At 40.2% G+C, this 16,138-nt stretch overlaps 1 pseudogene; it reads left to right on the top strand.

Moving 5' to 3' along the window:
- The first annotated feature begins 12,628 nt into the window (after window positions 1-12,628).
- LOC147640224 (chalcone synthase pseudogene) lies at window positions 12,629-13,953 on the top strand (annotated as a pseudogene).
- Window positions 13,954-16,138: the final 2,185 nt, after the last annotated feature.

Genomic DNA, 16,138 nt, shown 5'->3' with positions numbered 1-16,138 from the left:
GCTTCTCCTCTTTCTTTGATATAATCCATGGTGCAGGCGAAAGACGAACGTGCCCACCCACCTCTCGTGGCCAAGCTTGACGCATACGTCCTGCGACCCGCAAGTCCTCACGTACGCTAACATTGTCTCGTTTACCAGTAATATGTTCCCAAATACCAGATCCCACATTCTTGAAGATGTGCATGGGATCAAGAAGATGGTTTATCTTAAGATGGGTCCAATATGGCAGCCGGAAAAAAATGGAGTACCTACACAAGGGATTGCTCTATGTGACCTTTAATCCAATTAGAGACTACACAAAACAAGATTGAAAAAACATCACTATACCTGTTCATGCCATCTGGAGGAAGAATAGTTATAGACTCCCAAATACGCTTCCAATCTTTTGCACGAAGTGTTTGTGGAGGAATGTTACTCTTACTAGCAACATATTTAGGATGATCTGAGGGGAGAAATCGATGATGATTATCGAATATAGTCTTACACAAACCATCAGCATACTCATGTACTAACGAAGGGCCACAAACAGGACATGCATGTTTACCCGATGTTTTCAAACCTGTTAAAATATAAATAAAAGTTAGAATAATAAAGTCAAACCGTCTAATTAATATATATAGCCAATAGTAATAGAGTAGGGAGGTAATTAGAATTCTTACCAAAACAATCGCTGTATCCTAGAAAATCATGCATTGTCCACATCAATACTGCTTTTAAGTCGAAGTGTCGAGAGGAGGGAGGCCTACTAATGTCCACCACTGCAACACCTCTCCATAGTTCCTCCAACTCATCAATCAATGGTTCAAGATAAACATCCATATGCTTGACTTTATGTTTCCCTGGAATTAGAAGGGATAACATAAGATGTCCCTTCTTGATCGCCATTGATGGTGGAAGGTTGTAATTCACCAACACAACTGGCCACACGCTGTATGCGGTGCTTTTGAAACCAAATGGATTCACTCCATCCATACCCAGGCCAAGTCTCAAGTTTCTGGGCTCTGTTTTAAAGCTGGGCCACTCATCTTCAATATGCTTCCAAGCAGGAGTGTCTGCGGGAATTCTCCACATGCCATCATCCGATCGATGTGAGGAATGCCATGACATGAGCTCTGCTATGGATTTGCACTTGAACATGTGTTTGATGCGAGGAATTATAGGAAAGTGTCGCAAGACTTTACGAGGTACATCAAAACTCTTCATATCTGTTATGTACCTTGCTTCACCACAAGTGGGACAATGTAGAGCCTCCTTATGCGTCCCACGAAAGAGAATGCAATCATTGACGCATGCATGTATTTTATCATAATCTAGTCCTCCAAGAGATGTCACATAGCGCCTCACTATGTCTCTTGAGGTGGGTAGTCTATTTTCCTTTGGAAGCATGTTTGATAATAGCCTGCATCCAATATCATCAATTATAATTAGTCTTAAATCCTAAACCTTAAACCACTAATTCAAATTTGTAAGTTAGAATGCTTACTTCAACAATGCATCAAGACTTGCATTGCTCCATCCATAAACTGTTTCTATATTAAGTAGTTCAAGTGAAGCACGTAAAACAGAGAATGTGCACCCTTCAAACACCGGTGTCGATGAAGCCTTATAAAGATGCTCTTGTTCCATATCATCGTCGTCCATACCTTTGGGATCATCCTTAAAAAGATTCCGCACCATATCATCAAGCACCTCCTCTTCCACAACTTCGTGGGGTGCAGGGCTATTGTCATCCCTTTCCCACTCATCTCTGACAATAGATCCCGAAGCTCCATCATCATCTCGTCGACGCTTTACGTGCTCTCGTTGCGCGTAGGGTACCATGTTAGGGTGTGGTACTGCATCCTGCTTCAATTTATCAAATTATATGTTACAACTCTATTAATTTAATTTGGATACCGTGAGTCATTTGAATACCATCAATTTACATCTACTCACCTCTAAACCTGTTTGATTCCATTCTCCATACATGGAGATGTGATTCAAGGTAATTCGACGTGCTCGTACAATGCATCCTTGACATCGATTACACATACATTTGATCCGTTGTCCCAACCACACATCGCGATTACGATGACGCATTGTCTCATCTTCCCCAGAACTGCTTGAAGAGGTTGATGACATCCTGTGTACAAATCAGAAAACACAAAATCATTATATGTTTTTAATGAAAGCACAAAAATCGCGTGTATTGATGCGGCTATTTCTTAAAAATTATGTGTATTAACGCGGCTACTTCCTAAAAATCGCGTGTATTAACGCAGGTACTTTCTGCAAAACGCGTGTATAAACGCAGCTAAAATATCATACACGAATATACACGCGTTTATAAACGCGAATATAAACGCGACGGTATGTTTAAACTAAAAATAGCCCGCCTTCCCCAAATATAGATTTTGAACTAAGAAATCGACTCTGCTTGTGTTTTCGCCTGTTTTCGCCTCTTCCAACAACAAGGAGGGAGCAGAGAAAGGAGCACACACACGAGAGAAGGAGGGAGCAGAGAAGGAGCAGAGAAGACTCACTTTTTCAGAGGTGAGTCACTTTGTCCTGTTCCTTGTCTCTTTCCTCAGATTTGTTTATGCTATTTGCTCTTTGCTCTTTGGGTTTGTCTCCGTCCTTTTGTTTATGCTATTTGCACACGATTGGGTGAATGATCCTGACAGGGGCGACAATGGTCCTTTTATAAGGACACTCTGTCTTTGTCGGGGGTCGGTCTTTTCGAAAAAAAAATTTCGCAGGTCGCGTGTAGAAACGCGTGTAAAAGTGCGTGTAACCTGTCTGCAGAGTGTTCACGCGGATATACACGCGTTTCTGGACGGGTGTATACACGCATTTTTTGATGGGTGTATACATGCGTTTCTGCACGAGACTGCGACGTTTCAGATTTCATGATTTGCAGGCAACACAACTGACTTGAATGATGATATTTGTGTGAGTCAAGAGACAGCCCATGATGTACATGAAGATGTTTGTTGTAGGTTCTTTATGGATATTCCAGGTTCTTCATCCGATCCATTTGCGTACAACAATTGGCTGATGGAGATGCTGAATCATTTTGGGCGCCAACCTGGTCCGGTTGAGCTTACAGAGTATATGTATGCCCATCCCCCTCCTTCCCTGCCTGGTGTCTATACCCCTACCGCGAGTATCCAGGGCACTCCAGCCGTCTATTCCTCCGAGTCCAACGAGACTGCATGCAGCTTCTCCTCTTCCACGTCCACCGAGGAGACATACCTCGTCCCAGACACACTCACGTACACCCTCACAGCCACCATCACGTGCTCCCTCAGAGCCACTGTCACGTCAGGGCTCACAGCCACCGTCACGTAGACAATCCCCCAGTCTCGTGACTCCACCCGCAGCAGCAGTAGGAAGAGTGGGAGTGGAGGATGCGGCGGGTGCTTTGGTGGGGGAGGAGGGGGAGGTAGTAGGGCACGCGGTGAGAGAGGAGATAGAGAGAGAAGAGTTAGAGGAGACAGTTCGGAAGAGGAGGAGATGAGAGAGATGGAGAGAGTGGTCTGCTATGATGTGAGGGATAGGGGCGGGATAGTGATGGATGCGAGGGGGAGGGAGGTAATGGAGTACATGCGTGGGGTAGTATCAAACTCATATAGAAATTGTTTTATTAAATTTAAAGATCAAAATAGCCGATTAGTTGGGGAGGTGATAGAGGCTGTACATAGTCAGTACCCCAATCCCCCACATGCTACATTCTCGGATGTATGGGGAAGGACGCGAATAAGGGAGATCTTAAGTAATAAAAGATCTCACCTTAAAAAACTCGCGTACGATGAGACCGGCTAAATGTAGCTGCGGGTGGCTATCCTGCCGAGAAACCTGCCCACTGCGCACAAACGCGAGTGGAAGGAGGCAAAGAAACGAGTAGAGGGTGGCGTGAAGAGCAGGCAGCATGTGGAGGCACGACGGATCCAGATGGAGACCATTGGATCTTCACATTTCGGATCTGGCGGCGTCGAGTCATGGGAGGCAGAGTTCGTAAGTATCTTGCCACTTTATTTGATTGTTTACTTAATTCATTGATTCTATGATTGTTTTAATCTTAAAAATTGTGTTGATTATGAAACAGCGACGACGGGTTACGGGGAGGAAGCCCACAACCCACGATACTGCGTATGCTCGCCGGCATAGTAGACATGACACGTGGGCCATCTTCAGAGCCGAGGGACGTATTACGGACGCGCAGTTTGAGATGGCCATGAGACCATACGGTCGACAGGTACTTGAAAATTCTAAACGAATGATTTTGGTTTATTGAATTACATATATATATATACTTATATACTATATATTACTTGAACAGGCACAAGCTGCTGATGATCCACCGGCCGCCACTGCAGAGGGTGGACGTGAGCACTACTCCTCGGACATTCCGACCGATGTGAGCTCATCTGAGCATGGAGGGAGCACCGAGTCATCATCTGGGTCTGAGTAGTACTAAGACTTATAGTATCACATTCCATATTGAGGATGTGATTGTATATATTTTTTTGTAAACTGAAGCCATGGGCTACTTCGAGATATGGACTCCCTTGTATACATGTATGAAATTTTGATAGTAATATTGAATTGATTGATCGATAGTATTACATTCATGTCTGTCTTGAATCGTGTATTGACAATGTATGCATTCATGTCGTTCTTGTCTTAATCTCCCTCGTGCATATGTTCTTCGTGGATGGTCTAATGGGATGGTCTAATGCACAAAAAAAAAACCAGAGAGTGCTATTGGGTGCTGGAATGCTGGAACAGTATTCAGGCACCAAATAGCACTCTCTGGATTTTTTTTTTTGCTCTCTGTTCGCGTGTATAAACGCGTCAGAACTGCTAAAACTCGCGTGTATCTAAGCGGATACCCTGGAAAATACGCGTGTATTAATGCGTCAAAACTGGTAATTACGCGTGTATAAGCGCATCTAAGTTAAAGAAACGCGTGTATAGACGCAGGTATAAACGCGTCTGAGACATCTGAACTGAACTGAACGCGGCTATACACCCGTGTATCAGCGCGTCTAAAATAAGAAAAAGCGTGTATAGCCGCATATATCAACGCGTCTGTACAGAACTGAACAGAACGCGGCTATACACCCGTATATCAGCGCGTCTAAAATAAGAAAAAGCGTGTATAGCCGCATGTATCAACGCGTCTGTAAAAAGAACGCGGCTATACACCCGTGTATCAGCGTGTCTAAAATAAGACAAAGCGTGTATAGCCGCATGTATCAATGCGTCTGTAAAAAGAACGCGGCTACACACCCGTGTATAAGCGCATCTGAGAGGTGCTATACACGCGCTTTTACACGCATGTCTCTTGCCGCGATGATACACGCGTTGATACACGGGCCCGCTACTTTTTTTTCACAAGTCATTTTTAGCGGCTAGGAGCGTGGGTATGAGCCCGATCCCTTGTAGTGTTATATCAGAGTCACTATGTGACTAAGATTGTGTCTTGGTTCTTCTTGCCTTTTGTTCCTTTATCAACAAACGTGATGGTATTCTTAAAAAAATCTTCCAAGATCTTTGTAGGATTATATTGTTCCATTTTCTTAATGTCCTTGTCCCTCAGGCCATTGGTAGCAATCATCTAAGGTTTTGCACCATTGGTGGGTTTTCCACTTTCTAGGCCTTTTCCTTGATTCGGTGTCATGGAAAGAGGGAATTTTTATAAGCTAAATTGATAAAAAAATGTGACGGTCTCAAATGTAGCCATATCTTAATCGTATAACTTAATATAAGCAAACATTGAAACTGACTTAATCGTTAGATTTCTACATAGCAATAGAATCAAATTAATCCTCTCAAATAGAAAAATAAGCATGCATGCCATATCCAAGATTCTTATCACATAAGTAAAAAATCATGTAATCTCAAACAAACATTCACACAATATAAATCTCTATCAATTAAAGCATTCAATCAATCACAATGCATGTTTCTATCTCAAGATTCTATCATCATTACCATGCTTGACAACATGGTTACTCATCATAATGACCAAAATCCAACCAATCTAGGGCTTTCTCTGATGCCTGTCCACCCAACCTCCACACTGGACATCTCAGTCATTCTTGAGTATGCCTCTTTCTAAAACTCGTCCTCTCTGGGTTCTACTGGCTTCCAGAGGGCATAGATCTCATTCTCTGTCCAGCGTTCCCTGTCTAAGGACGGCCAGCATGCATATCAATCATTCATACACATGCATATCAATCCTTCATTTTTAAAAAAAGCAATCAGAAGTCATACTTACCATCTTACACTATCTGTAGTCCATAATCTTTTAAGGAATGCATATTCAAATCAATCAAATTCAACTTCAAGTATAAAACAAGCTTTTAATGCAAATAGTCCTTAACTTCTCTTGGTCTTTTAAGTCACACAAGAATCTTTATTTTTAAGAAAATCAATTATCATGTTCTAACTAGCGAGATAATCTCTAGTCACTATAGCTAAGTCTTAACTATGCTTATGGATTAGTCCATCCGGTTTATGCTTATGCATTAGTCCATCCGGTTTATGCGTTAGTCCACCCGATCACTATAGATAAGATAGTCAATCTTGATGGTAATTTCTAAGGCAAACCCTGACAACATGTCTCTTTCAGAGAGTAATACCTTCCAATTTATTTGGAATTAGAGAAAAGTCAAAACTATAAAGTTTTAGGACTTCTAATTCTCTATAAAACATATCTCAATGATGATGGTTCTCTAAAAATGAGTTCTAAGGTCTCTTTGAGAGCATTCGAAATGACCAAAGTTGTGTTTTCTGCATGAAACTATAAAAAACAGCCAAGTGCTCCACTTTGTACTCGAATAACTCAGTAAAAAATTACCAAGTGCCCCACATTGTACTCGAATAACTCAAAAACGAAAGGGATTTGGCTTTCTAGCCTCTCATACACTCTTGTAGAGTTTTCTTCCATCTAAAACTTTTGTCTTTATGTCAAAATTTGATTCTAAACACACGGAAAGATAAATGCTTCGCAAAACAGTTCCTAATAAAGGTTATACCTAAAATTTAGTCATAAACTAGTCAAATATTCTATCTTCTAATTCTTTACCCCACCAAAACTATTTATTCCATGAGTCTCATAGACCAAGATGATTAATAAAATTAAGAATAACTCATCATTAAGCACGCCCTATATCGACTCGGGTTCTCTCGTCTACACTTATCGATTTATTTATTTCACATCAAAAGAATTTGAAGAAAAATAATAAAAAGAGAGTTTGTGTACTTCCCTGATATATTTGAAGATGTCTTGATTGATTGGGAATCCATGTCTACTCTCAAGAAGTTGTGGAAGAGCTGTTTGTAGATTTAGCAAGCCTCTTAGATTTGTTGTCAGGGGTGCAACGTGCAACAGGTATAACTTCATGCACAATTATCAGAAACTTATCGTGTGGGTACTTAAAATTACTAGAACATGTGTATTCTACAACCAAGTGTGGGCGGAATTGCCAAAATTAGCTGTATGTGAAAGTCAACTCTCCCCCCTCCATAATTGATAAACAAGAAATTAGAATTGGATCACATAAATAAATTACAACATAGAGCATGATAGATAATAATCTTTAATAGTAGACATGAGTGAGAGAGAGAAAGAAATAGACAGAGTACACCGTCAACACTCTCACACCGAGTACAATCATCCCCCCCCTTGCATGAGTATTTAAATGTATTAATTTTGTTTCACGCCAAAGTGACCTGGTTACAAGAAGTTTCCTTCTACAAATATTAAAGAAGGTAATTAAATCTTAGATAAAATAAAACATCTTAATTTTATCTATTTTTAGGCCTGCAAAACTAATGTATGTCAAAAGTACTCTTCTGATGCATTGAATTCTAAAGAAAGTCACAACATAAATATTAGATCGTATAAATGTCTAATTTTGCATACTTTTTTGTTATTTACAGTCTTGTCCAAATACCTTCACTCATTTCAACTTTGCGAAAAATATAATATTGCGATAAATATAATCATGCCAAAATGTGTACCAATATGCACGCCAAAAATGTGTAACCATCATCATGTCGCCCGTACTAGCCCTGCCACTAATCCATTGTAACATACCTCTGAGATTAACCAAGTTATGATTAAAGATAATCCTAAGTTTTGGATGCTACAAATTTCAGTAATAAATTCCAACAGGTTTTTAGTAATGAATTCAAACAGGTTTTCAGTAATGAATTCCAACAGGTTTTCAGTAATGAATTCCAACAGGTTTTCAGTGGTTTTTTAGCAGTAAAGATTCTAAGTGTTAAAATTAAGTGAAAATTTAAGATTGAGTTTTCAATTAGTTAGCATACTTAAAAGAAGCCTTTAAGTGTGTAGATGGACATGCAAACCAAAATTTTACAAAAAAGTAAAACGTGACCTATTTTTGGTGACGACTTTCACATACAACAGATTTTAGCAATTTCACCCACGTTGGGTTGTAGGCCGCACATATTCCAGTAATTTTAGGTATCCATATAGCTAGTATCTGATAACTCTATGCGGAGTTATCTTCAGGAGAGTAGACATGGATTCCCAATCAATCAAGACATCAGCAAATATATCAGGAAAGTATACAAACACTCTTTCTATTATTTTTCTTTAAATTCTTTTGAGATTAAATAAATATATTGATAAGCGTGTATATGGGAGAATTTGAGTCGATGTATGGCATGCTTAACCATGGGAATGATGGGAAACCACCACGAGAAGAGGAGGAGGGGGGGTTCCCACAAAGAACTATTGTTGATTGTCTTAGTTCGACTCATAGAATAAAACTTTGAAGTTAAAGAATTAGAAGATGGAATATTTGACTAGTTTATGACTAGAGTCTAGGAATAACCTTCATTAGGGGCTATTTTGCAAAGACTCTATCTCTCCGTGTGTTTAGAATTAGATTTTGAGATAGACACGAAAGTTTTAGAGGACAAGAAACTCTACAAGAGTGTAAGAGACTATAGAAAGCCAAATTCCTTTTGTTTTTGAGTTATTCGAGTGCAAAGTGGGCACTTGGCTGTTTTTTATAGTTTCACGCTGAAAACACAACTTTGGCTGTTTTGAATGCTCTCAAAGAGACCTTAGAACTCATTTTTAGAGAACCATCATTGAGACGTGCTTTAAAGAGCATTAGAAGTCCTAAAACTTTATAGTTTTGTCCTTTCTCTAATTCTACATAGATTGAAAGATATTACTCTCCCAAAGAAACCAGTTATTAGGCTTTGTCTTAGAAATTGCTATCAAGATTGACTACCTTGTCTATATACACCGGATGGACTAATGCATAAGCATAGTTAAGACTTAGTTATAGTGACTAGAGATGACCTCACTCGTTAAAACATGATAATTGATTATGTTCAAAACAAGGACTCCCATGTGACTTAAAAGATAAAGAGAAGTTAAAGACTTTAAATTAAAAGCTTGTTTTATACTTGAAATTGATTTTGATTGATTTGAATATGCATGCCTTGAAAGATAATGGACTAGAGATGAGTGTGGGATGATATGTATGAGTTATGATTGCTTTGTTTTGGGATAAATGATTAATATGCACGCGTATGACTGATTGATATGCATGTGTATGATGAGACACGACATGACTGATTGATATATATGAGTTATGATTGCTTTGTTTTGGGATGAATGATTAATATGCACGCGTATGACTGATTGATATGCATGTGTATGATGAGACACGACATGAGATTTTGAGATTCAGGCTGGCCATCCTTAGACAGGGAACGCCGGATAGAGAACGAGGTTTATGCCTTTTGGGAGCCATGTGGTAGAACCTAGAGAGGACGAGATTCACAAAGAGGCGTAACCCGAGGATAGTCGCGATGTCTAGTGTGGAGGTTGGGTGAACGGGCATCAGAGAAAGCCCTAGATTGGCTGGATTTTGGTCAGTATGACTAACCATGTTGTCGAGCATGGTGATGATGATAGAGTCTTCAGATAAACACATACATTGTGATTGATTGAGATGCTATGCTGTAATTGATAGAGATTTATATCATGTGAATGTTTGTTTGAGATTATATGATTCTTTGGTTATGTGATAAGAATCTTAGATATGCATGCATGCTTGTTTGCTATTTGAGAAGGTTGATTTGATTGTATTGCTATGTAGAAACATCAGGATTAAATAAGTTTAATGTTTTCTTAGATGAAGTTGTATGATAATTTGGGTACGTTTCATCCGTTATCAAACACACATGCACAAGATTATATCTAGTGACTATCTACCGAACACGGTGCGACCAGCACCTCACTAACCATGTGGCAGATAATCAGAAATAAATATCGACGATAAAATTATCTATTAAAATAACATTTTTAATAATTCAAGTAATTTCCATAATCCATAATATTCGATCAATGTATCTGCATTCTAAATGCCCTTTTTCTATCCATAACATTCAGTCAATGTATCCATAACCTTCTGTCAATGTATTTGCATACTAAATATCCTTTTTGTATCCATAACATTCGATCAATGTATCTGCATACTAAATGCCCTTTTTGTTTGATTTTGGACATTTTTTAGAGTAATTCTTCATTACTACGTGTGTCTCTACATCTTTCAAATAATCTTTAAGCTTTTTTTTATAAGTGGCTAAGTCTCTTGGGAAGGTATTGATGACACCACCTTTCTACCTTACCCTTTAATGAACACAAAAGGTAATCCAAATAACTCTCTTCAATCCCGTTAAGTTGTGTCCACTTTTAGAATGCTTGCATTTGTACTTTTGTATCCCATTTAAGTATTGGACTCACCATTTTGATTGTCCCTTAACTGGATTTTGTTTTCTTGTTCTCATCTATGCAAAGTAGAAGAATCGAGGGTGACTATCCCCTCGCTCATGTCTTCTTGAATTTTTTTCTTATGAACTGGATAAGTGTGTGACGAAGGTCCAAACCTTGGGGTTAAGCCTCAAAGGGAAATCTAGTCAATGGTTTCAATCACTAAGATTGTTGGCCAATGATGAGATTTAGAAGCTCATAAATTATAGATTTACTTATAAAAATGAAGCACATAGAATGATTTTTATAATTATGCACCATATTTTTTAACATCTACTCAATCTAAGGTTTCCTTGAAAATAATATTTTGGAACCTTACTTTTTAATCTTACACTAAATCATTGTAGTTTTAGGTTTAGTTTTATTTACATTGCAATTGAGCAGAGATTACATAGCATATTTCACCTATCCTCTTCCCCCAGACAAAGGAAGAGTGACTCCAAGATACATGGTACCCTAGTTGCATACAGGCTTTCATCATTGCTTGAGTAGTGCATCCTTTTGGGGGCCGCTTCTCCAAGATTTGCTTTTCTATCCACACCTTCACCACTGGTCCAGTCCCCAGGGGGTTTTCTATGAAGGCTACAAAAGTAAAGGAGGGGTGTTTGACTTTTCGGTACCATCTTCTAGTCTTTGGCCCAAATTTTGGGGAGCTTTGCCTTCACTTCATACCTTGGATACCCCTGTGCGAGGAACGTGCCCCGCTCGATTGAGCATGCACGCGAGAATTCAAAGGTCATGTCGCTCACTCACCTCAAGAGTAGAGTTGTCTCCCTTAGCTATATTGTTAATTGTATTTCTAAGTTTAAGTGGATATGCAGGGTTTATTGGTTTTCCTTGTCTATTGTTCCCACTGCAGAAGCAGCTTTAGCTTTTCTAGGGAGGACAACGATAGCAAACATGATTTTATAACTTATATAAAGAATAATATAGCATGTGAATAATAATGACCAGTCTAATGATGTTTGAGAGGCTTTCCCTCTTTTTGGGGGAGGTGGTAAGTGACACCAACTTTGGTTGAAACGTGGCGCATGCGTATATAAGGAGACCACAAACTCTATGAGACCGGGAATGTAGCACGATGTGCATGTTACTGGGCGCGAGAGAGACAAGGGCAAAGGTTGTGTTTGAAGCGGAACTAGAATATTAGTCGGATATCAGTCATGAGACTTCGTGACAAAGTTCGATTGTGCACACCAGTTCATGAGACCTCGGTCTGCCGACGAGATATTTCTCTCTCATACTCATCCAGCCGGGGAGAGCTCTTTCTCCGCTAATCGCTTGCCCTCAGTAGCCGTCGTCCAGTAAGTCCTCAGTACGAGCACGTTAATCTCTCTGTATGATTTATATACCATACTATTGTATGGTTATATATCTGTATAATTATATTCTAACGCACATATATTGAATTTAGTCCGAAGTCGATATAGTATAGTTCGCATAATTTATACACTTTCTCCACATCGAGAGAACATTTTGTTGGTGGCCAAAATATTATTTTATATTTATATTTATATAATATTGACAGTAGCACTAGTTGTGTGATGGAATCGGAGGCGTCCTCTCAGGAAAACGGAGGCACTAGTAGTACTGACTAGTCTTAGGCAAGACTAGTAATTGGGAGGCCTGCTGCTAGCGCATTATAAAAACAAGCAGCGCTGCGCCCCTCTAATACAGCACAGCCAGCCATATCATAATTAAGCCACCCCCCTTGGGCTGATCTACACACAGCGAGCGCAGTACTGTCCCAAATTATAGTAGCCTCTTCCCTGCTCTGCTCGTCTCGTCTCCTGCGCTAGCTAGCTCGCCGCCGCCATGCCGATCTCCACCACCAATGGCGCAGCATGCAAAGCCAAATTAGCCAAAGCCCAAGCCGATGGCCCTGCCAGCGTGCTCGCCATGGGCAGCGCCACCCCTCCGCACCTCTTCAAGCAGCACGAGTACCCGGACTTCTACTTCAACGTCACCAACAGCAACCACATGACCGACCTCAAGCAAAAGTTCAAGCGCATTTGTAAGCCCCCTCATATATACTAATATATAATTGCAATAATACTGTATAATAATATGCAGGTGAGACGCAACTCCAAGCTAACGTTGCTCTCTCTGTACGTACTACGTACTACTGCAGGTGACAGATCAGGCATCCAGAAGAGGCACATGTACCTGAACGAGGAGATTCTGCGGGCCAACCCGAGCATGTGCGACTTCTGGGGCCAGTCCTTGGATGCGAGGCAAGAGCACATGGTGGAGGAGATACCCAGGCTTGGTGGGGAAGCTGCCCTCAAGGCGTTGGAGGAGTGGGGCCGCCCCAAGTCCTGCATCACCCACCTTGTCTTCTGCTCAACGGGCGGCATGGACTTGCCCGGGGCGGACTGGGCTCTCACCAAGCGTCTGGGTTTGCGCCACAATATCAAGAGGCTGATGCTGTACTCGCAGGGCTGCTTTGGTGGAGGCACGGCCCTCCGCATGGCCACGGAGCTGGCCGAGAACAACAAGGGCGCACGCGTGCTAGTGGTCTGCAGTGAGATCACCGTGGTGACCTTTCGTGGGCCTAATGAGACACATATCGACAGCCTTGTGGGTCAGGCTTTGTTCAGCGACGGTGCCTCCGCCCTCATCGTCGGCTCCGACCCCATCGCTCACGTGGAGAAGCCCTGGTTTCAGGTTCACTGGACCGGCTCCTACATCTTGCCCGACAGTGATGGTGCCATCCAAGGCCACTGGAAGCAAATCGGCCTCACATTCCACCTCCACAAAACCGTTCCACAGCTTGTCTCTCAGAACCTGCCTGCCGTCTTGCAAGATGCCCTGGATAATGTCCATGATGATGATGGCCATGCCCCTAGCCCCAATGACATCTTTTGGATCACGCACCCAGGTGGCCCTGCCATTCTCAACCAAATGGAGCAGGCACTCAAGCTCAAACCCGAGAAACTCGCAGCCACTAGACAAGTGCTCGCTGAATACGGTAACATGTCCAGCGCTTGTGTTTTCTTCATCATGGAGCAGATGCGCGCAACTCTTTGGAAAAGAAGCTCGCCACTTCTGGCGAGGGATTCGATTGGGGGGTGCTCGTCAGCTTTGGCCCGGGTGTGACTTGCGAGGCTCTTCTCCTTAAGAGCCTCCCCCTTGCTTAAACTACTCGGTTGGAAATGAAAATATGAGAGGATTTTACCCTAGGAAGATTTAGGCCCAGGCACCTTCATTCATTCTAGTTTTCCTCGAATAAAGATACACCTAGAAAGGCTATGGCATGTGGGCACTCGTAGAGTTGGTTGGGTCTATTGCAAGTTGATGGTTAGTAGCGTGTGTGGTTCATCTTCTTGGCATTTCTACGTTCTTTCCGGCCCATGATAACATGTCTTCTTCTTGCCATTTCTACTAAGTCTCTATATGTGTGACCTCTTATCATATAAGAGACATATTGAATTTCATAATTATAAAATTTCTTGTTTTTAGTATTTATCTCATGGAGATGCTATGAATTTTGTAAAGAAGGATTAATATTATCATGACACAGAGAGAGAGTGAGAGAGAGAGAGCATGCCGTGTCAGGAGCATCAATATAGAATCCATTTTCCTTCGCTGAAGTCATATTATCTGGGTTGACAGGTCCTACGATATTGAGCACATGGCAGTGGGCACTCTCTTGCTTTGAACGCTATTCCTTGCCATGCTACATCTTATCGTATTTGTAATAACATGCCCAATCAATTTACACTCCTCTTTCTCTTATTTCTCTTCTTTCCTCTTTTTCTTTACATTCAGAGAGGAAGAAGAATAGAAGATTTTATGCTTCTTCTACCTCGACTTCTCATCAAGAATAAGATAATAAGACATAAAAAGAACAAGACAATAGAAACTTAGCAATGGATAAAGAGATATTGCAAGTCTCTACTGGATAATAAACACACTTAGAACCTGATTTTTGAGAAAATAGAAATAAAGCCTAACAAAAAAGATAGCAGCTTAAGCCCAAAATATAATTTACTTGACGAGATTGTTTCTTATTGTGTAAATAACTTAAAGTATATAATTGAGAGATGAATGGTGTTGCATAGAGGAATAATTAATACATTTTACAAATTCCTAAAGCCATGTTGGAACAAAAATGTATGCTCATTATTGGGCAAAAGCTTGCAATTATGGTGTGTTTGAAGTATGGATGTGACGTTGAAGATATAGAATGATGGAGATCAAGGTGTATAGATACCAAGAAGAGGGTCACTCATTCAGAGGTTAGCTTATGATACCTTTCTATCTCCACATTACGCTTTTATGGTAGCTATATCATAATGGAATGAACTTGATTTTCTCAGAAGTGCTAAAGAATGGAAAAATATTATAAATGAGAAGATTAGTGTGAATTTATTTTATCAAGTACATGCAAGTAGAATGAACTCAAGTAGATTTGGCAAGTCATATGAGTTTTAAAGCCTATATAAACAACTCATTCCTTTGTATACACATACAAGGATTTTTATCAAATACAGAAATGATCTTCTTTTTGTGGGCATGTCTTTTGATGCTTGCTCAAACACGTGTGCATTCTGGGCTCATTAATCAAGTCATTAGCCTCTTCATAATTATCTCTTAATCCCCTCATTAATTATATCCATCACACTATTGTTGCATCAATTTAATGTCTAAGGGTTTAGAGTAAAGTCTTGTGGGTTTTTGGTGGATTTTGTCTTTGAATTCTTTGGAGAGAGCATGAGAAGCGAGTATCCTTGTAGGCAGATATAGTAGCTTCCTTTAGAAACATTTTTCAATAGGCTTTCAAGGAGAGTGGAGCTTCAACAAGTAGTTGAGATTTAGTACTTAAAGAGGCATAATCTTGAGAGAGCGAGGTAAGATTTCAATGACAAGTTGCATTCCATTCTTTCTTCTCTATGAATGAGTATAGTTTTACATAGGTATAAAGGGGGCTCAAACATAGATTTAGTTGACTAAAGTGTGTATACTACATTTGAATTTCTTGATTCAAAATCTGTGGGAAAATTTGTCTCATTATATTCTAATCCTCCATGACATATATGTTTGGGAGGTCGATGTGACTTATGAAACTCCTTCTACATCTACATGAGTTTTAACAAATTTGTCAAATTTTCAAGACGTACTCACTACCTTCATCACTTCTCAAGACTTTGAACTTATAATTACGTTAGTTTTCTATAAATTTTTTAAATTCAACAAACTTCTTAGAAGCTTCACTTTTATGTTTAACGGATTAGATCCATAACGTCCTTGCGCAATCATGAATTGAGGTGATATAATAATGAGATCCACCAATGCTTGGCATTTTTTTTGGTTGGATCTCGT

This window comes from Cibotium barometz, chromosome 3 (genome assembly GCF_041138505.1).
Source record: "Cibotium barometz isolate CiBa-2024 chromosome 3, ASM4113850v1, whole genome shotgun sequence".
Classification (NCBI taxonomy): Eukaryota; Viridiplantae; Streptophyta; class Polypodiopsida; order Cyatheales; family Cibotiaceae; genus Cibotium; species Cibotium barometz.
Note: the sequence above shows the minus strand (reverse complement) of the source record. Positions and strands in the feature narration are given on the sequence as shown.